The sequence below is a fragment of the Amborella trichopoda genome, chromosome 8 (genome assembly GCF_054954075.1).
Source record: "Amborella trichopoda isolate Santa Cruz 75 chromosome 8, AtrichopodaSantaCruz75HAP2 v2.0, whole genome shotgun sequence".
Taxonomy (NCBI): domain Eukaryota; kingdom Viridiplantae; phylum Streptophyta; class Magnoliopsida; order Amborellales; family Amborellaceae; genus Amborella; species Amborella trichopoda.
Window position 1 is genome coordinate 4,533,648 of NC_142343.1, and position 17,087 is coordinate 4,550,734.

A 17,087-nucleotide genomic window follows, 5' to 3' on the forward strand; every position below is an offset into this window, starting at 1 on the left:
GGAAAGATTTTCAACTCTCTCTCTAAAATTTCTTAGCGCGTTGAAAACCCCAAATCCGCTTTTTCTCTTTTCACTTTTGACTAAAACTCTGTAAATTTTAAGAAACCGAATAATACCTATGCAATGACTGACCTTCATAAACAATAGGATCATGTATGAGGAGCAATGTAAAAAACATTATTTCGTTTTTTGAAATTTTCCAAAAAAACAATAATTACATCTAGTATGAAACAACTCTAAAATTTTCCTACCATGGATATTCTACTTCCATGAGAGTGAAATGTATATTTACTCCCTCAAGTAAAATCCCACCTAGCATTAACCTTAGTACCCCAAATTTTGCGGACGTAATTTCTTCAGCCCATAGATTAACCTCAATAGAAAAAAGTTTCTAATTGCATCAGTTGGACAAAAAGTAATGTCTCAAAATTGAATACAAACCCTTCAATTCTTCAAGGGTGAGATGTAAATGTTAAAAAACTCAAATTTCAAATTATTTCATTTGAGAATAATCATCTAGAGATTTTTCAGTAATTCCTAAAATTTCAAATTGAAAAACTCCTCCAAATAGATCTTTTTCACTTAATAAAAATAAGTTATACTCCCAAAGCGCATAGTAAACTTGCTCAACTTATTTTGAAATACAAAACTAAATCTATACTCCCAAAGAGCATAGTTTACTTGCTCAACTTATTTTGAAATATAAAACTAATAAAAAGCTGACAAAAAGAATCTGCTGGTGATACATATCCACAAGGTACTTCATGTCGCAACCCTTAGCCATGGGGTGGTCCGTTACCTATTTCCCACCCCAATATTTGGCCTCAATGTGGCCTACGATGCTATGAGTGCTTGTGGACATACCTTAAATAGTGCAATTTATTGTTATCTTTTTCATATTTGACATGTTTCTCACGTTCTCGTCCTATTTAAGAAGAGGGTCCTTATAGTTTGGACCACCAAAATTTAGATAACTATGAAAAATATAATGTGATGTTTGTGACATTGGACCAGACTATAAAGAATGGGCGAAAAATGTAGGGTAGTCCAATGGCCTCTTTACAAATGGGGTTATTTAGTATTTTAGACATTAAACCACCCTACATATGCCAAAAAAATAAAATAAAAGTTAAGTGGTTTCATGGTTGAAACAATGAAGTTGGGGCAAAAAAAAATAAAAATAAAATAAAATTAATAAACACCAAGATAGTATGAACTCACAGCAAAATTACCAAACAGTGTTCGATTGCACGAATCGGCCACAAAAACCGGCCTTCAGCTAGGTCCAGCTAACCCGGAACTGGTCCGGGTAACCAGACCAAGTCAAGCACAAACAGGCTTGGAAAAAATATGTTAAAAAAATTAAAAAAAAAAAAAAAATATTAAGGTAAGATTAAACAAAACACATCTAAGTGAAGTAAAAAAATTAATAAAAAAATAGATTTTGAAAAATGAATATGTAACTGGGGGTATTTTTTAAATAATCCAAAAAAGATGAAAAATTGTGACCATAAGTATTCATAGCCAAAATACTTTCTAATCTTTGTGAAATTGATAGAATACACAAAAAAATATGACAAAAAACTTTTGTAATTTTTTTTAACTTTTCGAAGATTCCCAAATTAAATACCCAATTTGGGGAGTGAGTTTCAGTTACTGGGGTGAGTTTGAGTGGATTTGCCCAATTATCTTATCATTGCAACAAACTTATGTATTTAAGGACAAATTTTATAATTTTACACGGTCCATACAAAAAAATTTGTGGATCTAAGGGCAGCTATTTTTTTTTTTTGGAGAAATAAGGACAGCTTAAATTATCTGCAGCTTTAGACTTCATTTATCTTTGCATAAAAAATTATATAAATATAAAATAAGTTTAATTTAGATAAAAATTACACATAAGGTTAGTCCCTACAGTTTTTTTTTTTATTTTTTTTCTATATTGTCTCTCGGTCTTGAATGCCCATCGACATAAGTATCCTCTCTTGCCAACACTCAAAAAAAAAAAACAAAAAAAAAAATTTAAAAGACAACAAGAAAAAAGTATCATATCTTACCACTTGCAGTAAATATGATGAGCGAGATTTGCTCAACAGCATTTTTATCCTCATACTTAATAATGATAGGAAATGTATAAATTTATAGTTGTTTATTTTTTATATAAGAAGATCACAATCAATTTTAGCTGTTAAATGTAAAATTCGGTAGTTAGAAATGAACCGAAGACCATCCTCAAAACATAGAAAGTCAAAAAATTAAACTTTAAAAATCGGTCAAGAATGATCGATAGCACAATTGAGGCGTAGGGACAGGTAACTCCTAAGAAAGCTCGTAGTCAAAAGAGTAGCAGCATAGCACAATCCATGCCTAGTAGAGTGTGCTCCAAGTCGAGTGTGACTCGATCAAGGCACATTTATAGAGAGGGTGTAGGTGACCTTCGAAATTTTTTTTGTTTCTTTTTACCTTTTTTTTTTTTCTTTTTACCTTTTTTTTTTTTTAAATGAATGAAAAGAGAAGTGGCAAATGCTGAATTACAAGCAAAGAAATGGAAAGTGATTTTTTTAAAATGAAAATGGCTAAAGATGCATTTATTTTATTTTATTTTATTTTTTTAAAATAAGAAAGATGACCTTAAATACCTTTTTTCTTTTTTTTTTTTTGGGAGAAAGAATGGCTTTGGAAAAAAGCAATTTTTTTTTTTTTTTTTTTGCAAAAACGAATACACTCTACAACAAATAAAAAAAACTAAAAAAAAAATCCATATGACGTTAAAGGAGAGAAACTTGAAGAAATCCGTGAAACAGAGTATCTGGAAGCAAAACTTGGAGATAAGAATGGGACCCAAAAAGAAAAAGAAAAATCTACAAACGAGAAAGCAATTCTATTGGAGCTTCAAATTTTTTTTTAAATACGATTTTTTTTTTTCTAAGTGTACTACATCTAGCTCTGGCCATCAACATACTATACACATGGTCTTGTTAAATAGAGGGCAATGAATAAATTTGAGCTAGAATATCTCTCTTTATATATGTATATATATATAAACTCTTCCCAACACCTATATATGAAAATGAACAGTGATTTTGCCTACCCTTATTTGCTAGGAAAATATATTTTGGGGTAAAAATGAGAAAAAAATTTTGATTGGCGCAGGAAGTCTATTCTTGGGAGTTAGTTGTAGTTTTCATTTATTTTTATGGGGCTTTTTGCATATTCCCTCTTGTTTATGCGTCGGTACGTAAATAACTCAACTACTAAAGAAACCCAGAGTCATGAACTTGTTGCTCACCTATTTATTATTCCTCTCACAAAAACGACATGCAAAGCCATCCACTAATACCCACCACTCCCAAACCATATATTAGTCTTTTCCCCAGACCAACTCCCTAAGGTCCCATCAGAGGACATAGAGATAACATGGACTTAATTTCTCTCTCTACGTTGCTTCTCATTCTAAGTGTACTACATCTAGCTCTGGCCATCAACAAACTATATAGTGGGGACTCAATCTATAGTGATCAATCCCTTAAACTATGGTACTAATAACCTAGTAATGCAAGAAAATTGCAACTTGGTTCTTTACATAAATGGGACCACAGGCACTGCTGGCTCAGGCACTAACTGCATGCGCACTTTACAACAGGATGGGGAGCTAATGGTTAATGATGGGTTCACAATTGTTTGGTCAAGTGGCTCACATGATGCCTATGGGTCCCATGTGTTATTGGTTCAACCTGATGGAAATGTTGCTATAGATGGGAATGTGATTTGGTCCTCTAACACTGGCAGATATCCTGGACGGGGAGCGGCTGTGGAGAGTACAATGGGGCCGGCGAGCGCAGGCGACTAGCCATGAAGCGCCTCTATCTCTCTCTCTAGTAAACTCTAAAGCTGTCTTTGTTTGAGTTTTATGGTCAATTGCAGCTCTATAGGTTGTAATAGTACCATCTTAGACAACAAAAAAGAAATGTTGTTGCGTTTAGTATATACATGGTCTTGTTAAATAGAGGGCAATGTATAAATTTGAGCTAGAATATCTCTCTCTCTATATATATATATATAAACTCTTCCCAACACTTATATATGAAAATGAACAGTGATTTTGCCTACCCTTACTTGCTAGGAAAATATATTTTGGGGTAAAAATGAGAAAAAAATTTTGATTGGCGCAGGAAGTCTATTCTTGGGAGTTAGTTGTAGTTTTCATTTATTTTTATGGGGCTTTTTGCATATTCCCTCTTGTTTATGCGTCGGTACGTAAATAACTCAACTACTAAAGAAACCCAGAGTCATGAACTTGTTGCTCACCTATTTATTATTCCTCTCCCAAAAACGACATGCAAAGCCATCCACTAATACCCACCACTCCCAAACCATATATTAGTCTTTTCCCCAGACCAACTCCCTAAGGCCCCATCAGAGGACAGAGAGATAACATGGACTTAATTTCTCTCTCTGCGTTGCTTTTCATTCCAAGTGTACTACATCTAGCTCTGGCCATCAACATACTATATAGTGGGGACTCAATTTATAGTGATCAATCCCTTAAACTATGGTACTAATAACCTAGTAATGCAAGAAAATTGCAACTTGGTTCTTTACATAAATGGGACCACAGGCACTGCTGGCTCAGGCACTAACTGCATGCGCACTTTACTACAAGATGGGGAGCTAATGGTTAATGATGGGTTCACAATTGTTTGGTCAAGTGGCTCACATGATGCCTATGGGTCCCATGTGTTATTGGTTCAACCTGATGGAAATGTTGCTATAGATGGGAATGTGATTTGGTCCTCTAACACTGGCAGATATCCTGGACGGGGAGCGGCTGTGGAGAGTACAATGGGGCCGGCGAGCGCAGGCGACTAGCCATGAAGCGCCTCTATCTCTCTCTCTAGTAAACTCTAAAGCTGTCTTTGTTTGAGTTTTATGGTCAATTGCAGCTCTATAGGTTGTAATAGTACCATCTTAGTCAACAAAAAAGAAATGTTGTTGTGTTTAGTATATCAATGGTCTTGTTAAATAGAGGGCAATGTATAAATTTGAGCTAAAATATCTCTCTCTCTCTTTATATATAAATATATGTATATATATAAACTCTTCTCAACATCTATATATGAAAATGAACAGTGATTTCGCTTACCTTTATTTGCTAGGAAAATATATTTTGGGGTAAAAAATGAGAAAAAAATTTTGATTGGCGCAGGAAGTCTATTCTTGAGAGTTAATTGTAGTTTTCATTTATTTTTTTGGGGCTTTTTGCATATTCCCTCTTGTTTATGCGTCGGTACGTAAATAACTCAACTACTAAAGAAACCCAGAGTCATGAACTTGTTGCTCACCTATTTATTATTCCTCTCACAAAAACGACATGCAAAGCCATCCACTAATACGCACCACTCCCAAACCATATATTAGTCTTTTCCCCAGACCAACTCCCTAAGGCCCCATCAGAGGACAGAGAGTTAACATGGACTTAATTTCTCTCTCTGCATTGCTTTTCATTCCAAGTGTACTACATCTAGCTCTGGCCATCCACATACTATATAGTGGGGACTCAATTTATAGTGATCAATCCCTTAAACTATGGTACTAATAACCTAGTAATGCAAGAAAATTGCAACTTGGTTCTTTACATAAATGGGGCCACAGGCACTGCTGGCTCAGGCACCAACTGCATGTGCACTTGACACAAGATGGGGAGCTAATGGTTAATGATGGGTTCACAATTGTTTGGTCAAGTGGCTCACATGATGCCTATGGGTCCCATGTGTTATTGGTTCAACCTGATGGAATGTTGCTATAGATGGGAATGTGATTTGGTCCTCTAACACTGGCAGATATCCTGGACGGGGAGCGGCTGTGGAGAGTACAATGGGGCCGGCGAGCGCAGGCGACTAGCCATGAAGCGCCTCTATCTCTCTCTCTAGTAAACTCTAAAGCTGTCTTTGTTTGAGTTTTATGTTTGAGTTTTATGGTCAATTGCAGCTCTATAGGTTGTAATAGTACCATCTTAGTCAACAAAAAAGAAATGTTGTTGTGTTTAGTATATACATGGTCTTGTTAAATAGAGGGCCTTGAATAAATTTGAGCTAGAATATCTCTCTCTCTATATATATATATATATATATATATATATATATATATATATATATATATATATATATATATATATATATATATATATATATATATATATATTCTTCTCAACATCTATATTTGAAAATGAACAGTTATTTCGCCTACCCTTATAGTGTCCAAACTTCATCGCACAGTCACAGTTGTCCGGTAGTATTTCAATTTACTATTTTTTTTTACTAATCAAAATGATCTAAAATTTGGAGCACGTGTACCTCTTATTGAGGGGTACCTAATAAAAATATGAAAAAGATCGTTAAATATAAATTGACCAAAATACCCTATAAAATATTTTTGTGTATTTTGGTCAATTTATATTTATGAATTATTTTTTTCCATATTTTTTTAGGTGCAGCTCACTAAGATGTTTACACACTCTAAATTTCAAGTAATTTGGATTTGTAGAAAAATAATGAAAATTAAAATACTACCGGACAACTGTGACAATGCGATTAAGTTTTGATGGTAATAGGGTAGGTGAAATCATTGTTCATTTTCACTTATAGGTGTTGGGAAGAGTTATATATATATATATATATATATAATGTTTTTATACTTCCCTTATAGCATAGAAGATCTATGTTTCTCCTCCCCATTCAGCTATCCAATTTTGATCAGATAGCCACTCAAAGTATTTTATTTTTTTTTTTTATAAAAATTGTATGAATATGAAATTTGGTACGTGTTATATTCTCATTGAGGCGCACCTATAAAAAATGATAAAAATAATTTTTCGATAAAATATAATGACAAAAATACCCCTTCAAAATTTTAGGGATATTTTTGTTTTTTTATTTTATTATAACTTTATATATATATATATATTTTGCTAGTGTGAGTATAATAGAGGATTGGCGTCCAAATTTTGGCGTCAAAAATAGTTTATAAAAAAAAAATTAAAAATAAAATAGTGTAGAGACATGACATTGTGATTGGAACAATCTTAGCCCTCCGTTCAGAATGGACAGTTGAATAAGGTGAAATACATAAGTTTTATGTTGTAGGGGAAACATAGAAAGCTGGCCCTATATATATATATATAAATATTAGGGAAAAGTATAAATGAGATTATTTATCTTTGGTACAAGGTGGTCACAATTAAATCTTGATCATTGGGTTGTATTTCTTTCAATGACCAAGCTCAAGCTTCAAAAATTTTTTTTCGATTTTTGTGATACACCCAAGTTATCAAATTTCATATTCGAAGGTTATAAGTAATTGTGACCTCCTTATATCACAGATAAATGGTCTCAATATATATAACCCGTAAGCTATGTTTACTGCTAACTATGAAATCTAAAGCTCCAATAATGCTATTGATATGTAGCAACAGATCTACAAAAACTTGAAAATCTTGAAAATAAATGTTCTAGATAACATGTTATAAGATGCATTGACTCGAGCTCATTTTAATTTTTATATCCATTCATCTCGAGGAAAAAATGACATGGTTTTAGAAGAACCTTACCGTAGAAAGACGAGGAGATAGAAAATTTTCAAAAAAAGGCTTGGATTGTGGTAGCTCATTTTCATCACGATGCTTTCACTTGCACTTTAAAATTCAAGAGGAGAGGTCTCAATTTTATTTACGGACACTACCAAAGGTGCACAGAGAGCTAAAAGTGAGGAGAAGAGCTGGCAATTTTATTTACTGGCACTACCAAAGGTGCACATACAAACATAGAGAGAGAGAGAGAGAGAGAGAGAGCTCCATGACTATCCCTCAATACATTGCCTTCTGCACCAAAGTTATCACTCCTCATCGTGGGGAAGAACTATATTTGAAGGCAAATGAGTCAATACGTGATTAGTACCCATGTACCATGTAGCAATATATATAGCCCCTTCCCCATCAGATCGAAGAACAAATGCATAGTCAGCTTGTTTACCAGATGAATCGCTGCGCCATACACGGTCACCATTCCCATTAAAAACCTCCATATCACCATTGGTTTGCAGTATGCAATAACAATTCCTGCCTCTGCCGTAAGTCTGTGAAGCCCATATAGGTTGTGACCCGCGGTAGCGGACGAGGTTGCAGTCCCCTTGCATTACAAGGCTGTAGTTTTTTTCCTTAAGGGATTCTCCTGTATTAAGACGGCATCCGGAGTACAGGATGTTGTTCCCATTAGGATTGGCAATGCATAGGGCATTGTCATTGTCGGCAATAGCAGGAAGGAGAAGAGAGAAAGAGAAAGTTAAGAGGAGGAGGAAGCATGGGGTAGTTGCCATTGCTGTTAGGCTTGAGTGAGAGAGAGAGAGAGAGAAAGCTGAGATAGAGGGGCCTTCAATTGCAGTGTGCTGTGTGACTGTATGAGGGCTCCAATCAATTTATAGAAAAAACCCCATAAGATAGAGTCACGTGTACACTTATTATATTATATCAAATGGGAGATGGAGAGTTGAAAGTGTTTCCTTTTTTTCACATATCTACACGCTTGCACGTGTTGACCCACTCTTTTGTCTATATGTCTTAAGAAACTGAACAATATGAATTCAAGGTATATGATAATGTGCGAAGAGATGATCTGATCTAGTGATAAAATATAATTTGATAGATCTAATTGAGTGTAACCATTGTTTAAATTTAAAATTTTATAATTAGATATAAAAATAGATTTTGAGATAATTGTAATAATATTTTACACCAAAATTATATGGGTGCAGTTTGTATAGAGCCTAGCCTCTAAACAATCAAATTAGAACCTACCTTCAAATAGTGTCGAGAAATGTGGTTTCAATATTGGAAATCTTTGTGAAAGACTTAAAATATATATTTGTATTTATTTATAAAGTTTAAAGCTTCAAAAATAGTGTAGATCGACAGATATATGAAAACTTGAAAATTGACGGTCCAAAAATGTATAACAAAATAAACTATTTTCAAAACTTGAAATCAATTTTTTTTTCATGTACATAAATCTTGATGTCGAGATGATCAATTTGAAGATATTTGAAAATCAAAACAATTTTTTTCAATAAATTTTTTGTGGTAAGTTTAAATTTGATTGTTTAAAGCCTCTATTGTATATAAACTTTTGCCAAATTATATACATGATAAAAATTTTTCCCAAATTATATACGTGGTAAAATTTGAAGGTGCACCTTATCTCTACGCCTATGGATGCATCTCTATCCCAACTGCACCCCTAATATAAAGCAGACAAAAAAGCACGGTGAAAGATATCCGCACCGTACTGCACGTGACAACTCTTACCCATAGGTTGGTCAATCGACCTGTTTCGCACCTCAAAAAATTGCGTACCAAGGCTCCGAGTGCTTGACGACAAACCATAATTAATGCAATATGTTGTTATCCTTTCCGTACCAACGCTGTGGTACTTGAGGACATATCCTAATTAATGCAATTTGTTGTTATCCTTTTTCATATTTCGCATTTTTCTCACGTTCTCCACTTATTATTTCTATGCTTCCTAGTAGCATAGAAGTTTTATATTGCTCCTTATCTAACCGTCCATTTTGAATGAACGATGAAGATTGTCCCAATCATAATATCACATCTCTACACTATTTTACCTTTTATTTTTTTTATAAATTGTTTTGATATTAAATTGTAGATGTCTATTCTTCTATTAAACTCCCATTAACGAAAAATATAAAAAAAATATTTTCAATAAAATATAATGACCAAAATACCTCTGAAAGAATCAAAAGGTATTTTTATCATTATATTTTATCAAAAATTATTTTTAATAATTTTTATAGGTACGTCCTAATGAGAAAATGACACGTACCAAATTTTATATTCATACAATTTGCATAAAAAAATTAAAAATAAAATACTTCGAGAAGTCGGATCTAAGATTATTTGGTAAATAGCTCTCTTGATCAAAATTAGACGGCTGGATAGTAAGAATAGAATAGAATAGAATATTCTATAATATAAAGGGAGTATAGAAAGCTTGTCCTTTAGCAAGAGGGTCTCTTATGGTAGGAGTAGGAAAGAACTTCCATACGGGAGTATAGAAAGCTTGCCCTTTAGCAAGAGGGTCTATGTGAAGGTTTGGACCACTAAACTATAGAAAACCATGAAAAATGTGGTTCCAAGTTTGTAACATTGGACCAAACTATAAAGGAAGTAGGCGAAAAATGTAGGGTAGTCCAATGATGCTGTTGTCAGACCTCTTTACAAATGGCTTTATTTAGTATTTTAGACATTAAATCACCCCATATACGCCAAAAAAAAAAAAAAAAAGGTAAAATGGTTTTGTTTGAAACACTGAACTTGAAGCAAAAAAGAGAAAATTAATAAAAATCAAGATAGTACCAACTCGTGGTAAAACTAACAAACAGTGTTTGGTTGCACAAATCGGCCGAAAGAACCGGCCTCCGGCTAGGTCCAGATAACCCGGAATTGGTCCGGGTAACTAGATCAAGTCAGGCCGGAACCAACTAGGCAAAAATGTGGAGATTTCCTAAAGTTTCAAGAATTCTACTTGAAAATCTATTGTATGAGAGGTTTAAAGTCCCAGAAATTTGGCTTAGTTTGCCGATTTCTTTTGGGATTGAACCAGCGTTTTAAAAAACGCCGAGTCGAACCGGACTCGCCCGGTTCGACTCGGAAATAGTTAAAAAGGAACCGGATCGCCCAAAAATCGGAAATCGTCCGGTTCTAAAGAGAACCGGACGATTCTGTACAGTGAATCGCCGATTCACTGTACGGAATCGGCGAGTCCGAACAGTGAATCGGCGATTCCGTACGGTTTTTTTTTTTTTTTTTTTTTTTTTTTTTTTTTTTTTTTTTTTTTTTTTTTTTTTTTTTTGGTAATCCATGATAGATTTTTTTGTAATCCATGATCGAATTTTTTGGTTTTTCTTAACCCATAATAGAATTTTTTGTAATCCATGATCGAAATGTTTGTTTTCTTTTCTTGTAATCCATGATTGATTTTTTTGTGTTTTTTTTTTTTTTTGTAACCCATGATAGAATTTTTTGTAATCCATGATCGAATGTTTTGTAATATATGATCGAAATGTTTGTTTTTTTTTTGTAATCCATGATCGAAATGTTTGTTTGTTTTTTTTTAATCCATGATTGAATTTTTTGTTTTTTGCTTTTTTTGTAACCCATGATAGAGTTTTTTGTAATCCATGATTGAATTTTTTGTAATCCATGATCGAACTATTTTTTTCTTTTTTTGTAATCCACGATTGAATTTTTTGTTTTTTTTGTTTGTTTTTTTTTGTAATCCATGATCGAATTTTATGTAATCCATGATCGAATTTTATGTAATCCATGATCGAATTTTATGTAATCCATGATTGAATTTTTTGAAAATTTGTGATTTTTTTTGTTTAATCCATGATCGAATTTTTTTTTGTAATCCATGATAGAATTTTTTGAAAATTTTTGATTTTTTTTTTAATCCATGATCGATTTTTTTGAAAATTTGTTTTTTTTTTTTTTTAATCCATATTATTCAAAGAGAAAACGAGAGAGATGATGATTCTGAGGCCACCCTATCCCAGCCATATTATTCACATATCGAGTCCCAACAGCAACAGTGTAGGGATGAGCACGAAATACTGTAAATTAAATGCTGAATGGCGGTTCATGCAGGGAAAGAACATATCAATATTCGCATATTCATTCAAAAACATGAAAATTCTTAATGGAGTACCCTCATTTTTTATTGAATTCCTAAAAACCAATATTTATAATGAATTTTAATAATTTTTTCGAATTTTTTTGAAGCTTTATTCTGACCGATTCACCCGATTCCGATCCGGATCACCGATTCGCCCATCCGGATCGGTTTTTGAAAAGCCGGATTCGGGTCACCGATCCGGTTTTTAAACCATTGGATTGAACCATTAAATTGTTTGTCTGAAAGGTCTAGGTGGGTCAGATTGGTGAGGTTCCCAATGGCTGGAAAAAAATTTCCAGCGAAGGAAATCGGTGAAGTATTAAGAGGCGGAGGTGGAAGAGAGCGCCTATCTCAGAAGGGAGGTAGCCAAAAAGTGAGTGACCAGAGAGTAAGTTCCCTGCGAGTTGGACGGAAATGCACTGGACTCCAGCCCAAATGGCATGGGGTTTCGTGGGTCTCGTTCCAAAAAGAGAAAACATCATTTGGGTCGTTGGTAATGGCGGATTTGAGGGTGAGGAGAGAGAGACCTTCAAGGTTTAAAGAGAGAGGGATTGGGGTATAAAAAGAGGAGCAAGAAGAGGCAATGGAGGAGGAGGCTCACTTTCAGAGTGGTTTTTTATGTTATTTTGAAATGGTATTTCTTTTCCTTCTAGGGTTTGTCGTGGAAGTGAATGAAATAATGGAGATTTGATTGCCAAATCCGTTTGCAGGTTGTTTTGGATTTATGGGGTATGAAAAAGGGGCAAGCTTTTCTATGCTCGCTTTACAACATACAAGTTCTGTCTTTCCTTTTATCCAACCCTCCATTTTGAATGGAGCGTTAAGATTGCCTCAATCACAATGTCACATCTCTATACTATTTAATTTTTAATTTTTTTTTCTATAAATTATTTTGACACCAAATTTTGGATATCCATTTCTCTAATAAACTCGTACTAGTGAAAAATATATAAAAAAATATTTTCAATAAAATAAAATGATCAAAATACCTTTTATTGTTAACATTTTTTATAGGTACATCCTAATGAGAAGATGACACGTACCAAATTTCATATTCATACAATTTGTATAAAAAAAACTAAAAATAAAATACTTTGAGACATCGGATCTAAGATCAAACAGTGACTGACTCTCTTGATCAAAATTAGACGGTTGGATGGTAAGGATAGGATAGAACTTTTATGCTTTAAGGAAAACATTGAAACCTCAAAAAGAAAAGATAATTGAGAGTACCTTTCTCTCTCTAGCTCTCCTCCTTTTTGGGCAATTGAAGAGAGAGAAAAGCAACGGTTAATGGTGTGAGGTCTTGTCCGAAATAGAGAGAAGTGGTTTGGGGGGAGAGAGAGTGTGAGAGAGAAGGCTTGCTGGTCCGCTCTTTGGAGAGAGAATGTTTGTTGGTTTTGTAGAGAGAGGTTTTGTTTGGAGAGATGTGTTGTTGGTTTTGTAGAGAGAGAAAGCTTGTTTGGAGAGAGAGAGTTTGTTGGTTTTGAGAATAGTAGATAGTTATCCGGTATTTTAAACACCATAGAGTTATTTTACTTTGTACGGTATAAACTCCATCTGTCCGGTATTGGTATTATCGGATAAGGAGGTAATTTGGGTAATTAGAGAGGTAATTTGGGAAAAAACAAGGAGGTCATTTGAAAAGAAAAATACCGTAAAAAAGATGACGCATGTGAGTGTTGCGGAGTGGCATTTTTTTTTTATTTTCTTATTTTTGATATCTTTATTTTCTATTTTTTAAGGTAAAAATATTTTTTTGAAATTTTTAGTATCATAATATTTAAATTTATTGGGTGCTCTATTTTTTTTCCTTTAATCATAAGATATGGAACATTTTTTAAATTAGATGATATTATAGGAAATTTTAAAATTTTTCTTATTTGTATAGTAAAATAATTATTAAATATAAACCAACAATTTTAATTTCAGTATATAATATTATAGTTTGTTATGTTCAAATAATTTTAGATGAATGTTTATAACGCAAATCAAAGAGATCTTCCTCAAAGTTGATCACCACAAACTTGTTTTTTTAAGATTTGATAGAGAGTACAGGTCAATCGAATTATAATCTAAAGTCAGATGTGTTCAGAAAATGAGCAGATTGCTCTTAGATTAGTAGGAGAGCCACCTTTGATCCAAAAGCACGAAATACTAAATGAAATATAAATAAATCTTTGATCTAACAAAATAACTGAAAATAAAGGAAAAGATGATAAGAAGAATATCTGGCTAGGTCAGTTGGTCCGGCAAACCCGAGGCATGGAAGCCTCACCCCTATCAGGCCCGCAACTATGTTTACATCAAGGATCCTCTTTATCTGTATTCAATGTTGATCAAACATTGGCTTAGTTGAATGATTATTTTGGATCTAAAGTTTGAAAGTTTCAGGTTTTATGGCTTAGGTTTGCTAAGATTTGCCTAGATATAGGGTTTGCTCACATGGTTTTCTCTCAAATTTCCTGGCGTATAGGCTAACAACGTCTCTGATTTTCTTAGCTTTTTTTTCTCTCCTTAAAATGGTCACCCAAATATCGTTTTAAAAACTCAAAAGAACATATAAATGGATAATTACCAAAAACTACCAGAACTGCCAGAACTGTCAGGATACTGGATCACAGGATGGAGACCATGGACTGTGGTGTTCTATGGCTCAGTGATCTTATGAAATAGTATGGTCATAAGGGTCCAGAAAAACCATGAAATTTACCAATTTCAAAATTGGGTGTCTACAATCAATAAAGCGAGTTAATAAATGTTTGATACTTTGATGTGATACTAATTTCACTTTATATAGAAAATTATTATTTTTGATCTAATAATATGGAAGTATTTTTCAATATTTTTTAAATATTTTGATGCAATATGATCACATTATAATATAATTAATAATTATACAGACATCGAGACAAGAAAACAACATTTCAGTATTCACTTATTTTTTCAAAATAATAAAGGTACCTAGTGTACTACTCCCAATTTCTTTTAGAAACTAAAATAATACTATTTTAGAGATTTACAATGATGTTTTTGAAAAAAATTTGGAACAAAAATTGCCGATTCGGCCGATTCTCCAATTCGATCCACCGATTCCCCGTTTCGACATGGGTATAGGCGTAACCGATTCGATTGGCCAATCTGTTTTGACATAGGTATAGGCGTAACCAATTCGATTTACCAATCTGTTTCAACATGGGTATAGGCGTAACCGATTCGATTCACCAATCTGTTTTTTAAACACTGATTCAAACCAAAGTTTTTTTCTTGGTTTTTTTTATGGAACTGGGACGTATGTTTAGATGTTGGGTGTGTGAACCCACTTCATTTTTATCCTGTTTGTAAGATACTTGAACACACTTTTCTTTTTGACTTCATTTGGAATTGGGAAGCAGGATATTGGTTTTCCAAACTTGCTTGCCTTTTTCTATTTGTTGGTAAGTGGGACGTGGGCTCTAAATCCGATGCTGAGTGTCCAAATCCATACTTGTATTTTTTCTTTTTATTAGCAAGTGAGATAAATTCGGATATAGGGACATTTAGTATGGCTCAACTTTAAAATTTGCCATTTACTATGATGGAAAATTGTTTCATATCGCGGGACAGCATTTCTACATTTGCCGTCCTTCGAGGTATAAAGCATCTTTTTTAGAAATGGATGTAAATAAGCGGTCTTTTTAAGAATAATTGAAACTAACGGTTCAAAATTTGTTTTAATAGAATTATTATTTTTAATTTACAAAATTTATTGATTTTTCATATTCATGATTTCCATGTTAGAGGTTATATGTCTCAAAAAATTAGGTCGAATAATCTATCTCAAAAATAATTTTTTTAAAGAGGTAACTCATTTCTACATGCGCTCATAGACATCGTGTCCTACTATGATTCCGTAAAACTACTAACAGTTATTTTTATAAAAATTATGCACAAGGTCAGTCACCTTGCGTCCTTTTTTCTTTCTTTCTTTTTTCTTTTTTTTTTCCAGATTGCCTCCTGTATGATGTTTCTAATATCTGACTAGTTTTAAATTATTTTTAGTTTAATTTTTCGGTTGTGTGAGTCGATTGTCCAAAACATGGGACCGGCAAGGTTTATGTGGTACGAGGTTTAGGACATTGTATCGGTAGTTCTGCACGCTATTGCCATAGGATAGAGGTATGAGGTCTTGACCTCGGACCGCTTATTGGACTAAGTAGTCCGAGATTTGGGACATCGGACCATCCCCAAAGTGAGAAACAATAAATAAAAAGAATTAAAAATTAGTCTTATATTGCCAACATCAGTCTGAAGGGCATTTTGAAAAAAAAAAAAAAATTGACCGATGTTGAGAGTAATTTTTATGGAGCTTTTTTAATTTTTTTAGCTCTTGTTTTTGTGTCGGTACGTAAATATCTCAACTACGAAAGAAGACTAGAGTCAAAGCCATCCACTAACCCTCACCACTCTCCCCCAAACCAAATATTAGTCTTTTCCCCAAACTAACCCCCCAAGGCCTTATCAGAGGAGAGAGAAAACATGGACTTAATTTCTCTCTCTAGATTGCTGTCAACATACTATATAGTGGGGACTCAATCTATAGTGATCAATCCCTTAACTATGGTACTAATAACCTAGTAATGCAAGAAAATTGCAACTTGGTTCTTTACATAAATGGGGCCACAGGCACGGCTGGCTCAGGCACCAACTTCGTGTGCACTTTGCCACAAGATGGGGAGCTGATGGTTCATGATGGGTCTACAATTGTTTGGTCAAGTGGCTCACATGGTCCCTAGGGTTCCTATGTGTTATTGGTTCAACCTGATGGAAATGTTGTCATATATGGGAATGTGATTTGGTCCTCTAATACTGATAGATATCCCGGGCCTGGTGCAGGGCAGGATGCTCTAGTGGGGAGCACGATGGGGCTGGCGAGCACAGGCGACAAGCCATGAAGATCCTCTCTCTCTCTCTCTGCATGTGTGTGTGCAAGTGCTCTGACACGTGCATGTGAGTGGTTAAATCTAAAGCTGTCTTTGTTTGAGTTTTATGGTCAATTGCAGCACTATGGGTTGTATAGTACCTTCTGACTCCACAAAAATAAATGTTGTGGTGTTCAGTAAATACTATATACATGGTCTTGTTAAATAGAGAGCAATGAATCAATTTGAAATGGAATGATACATATCTAAGAATAAAGTTTCTAAGTTTAGATTGAAATTTTTTTACGGCAGAATCATGGAGAATGGGATTCATCTCTATTGCCTTAAATGGTGCAGACGTCACTTGCATTTCCTCCAAAGCACCGCCGGGCTCTGTTACGCTATTTAGGCATAGTGTTATAGATTTCATGTTGCAGTA

General features: G+C 33.9%; 1 pseudogene across 1 annotated transcript; it reads left to right on the forward strand.

The window, feature by feature from the left end:
- Positions 1 to 2,877: 2,877 nt before the first annotated feature.
- On the forward strand, positions 2,878 to 16,681 carry LOC148780725 (mannose-specific lectin 1-like; annotated as a pseudogene). Its single transcript, XR_016060787.1, has 2 exons — positions 2,878 to 4,868; positions 16,312 to 16,681. The product of XR_016060787.1 is annotated as a mannose-specific lectin 1-like (transcript).
- Positions 16,682 to 17,087: the final 406 nt, after the last annotated feature.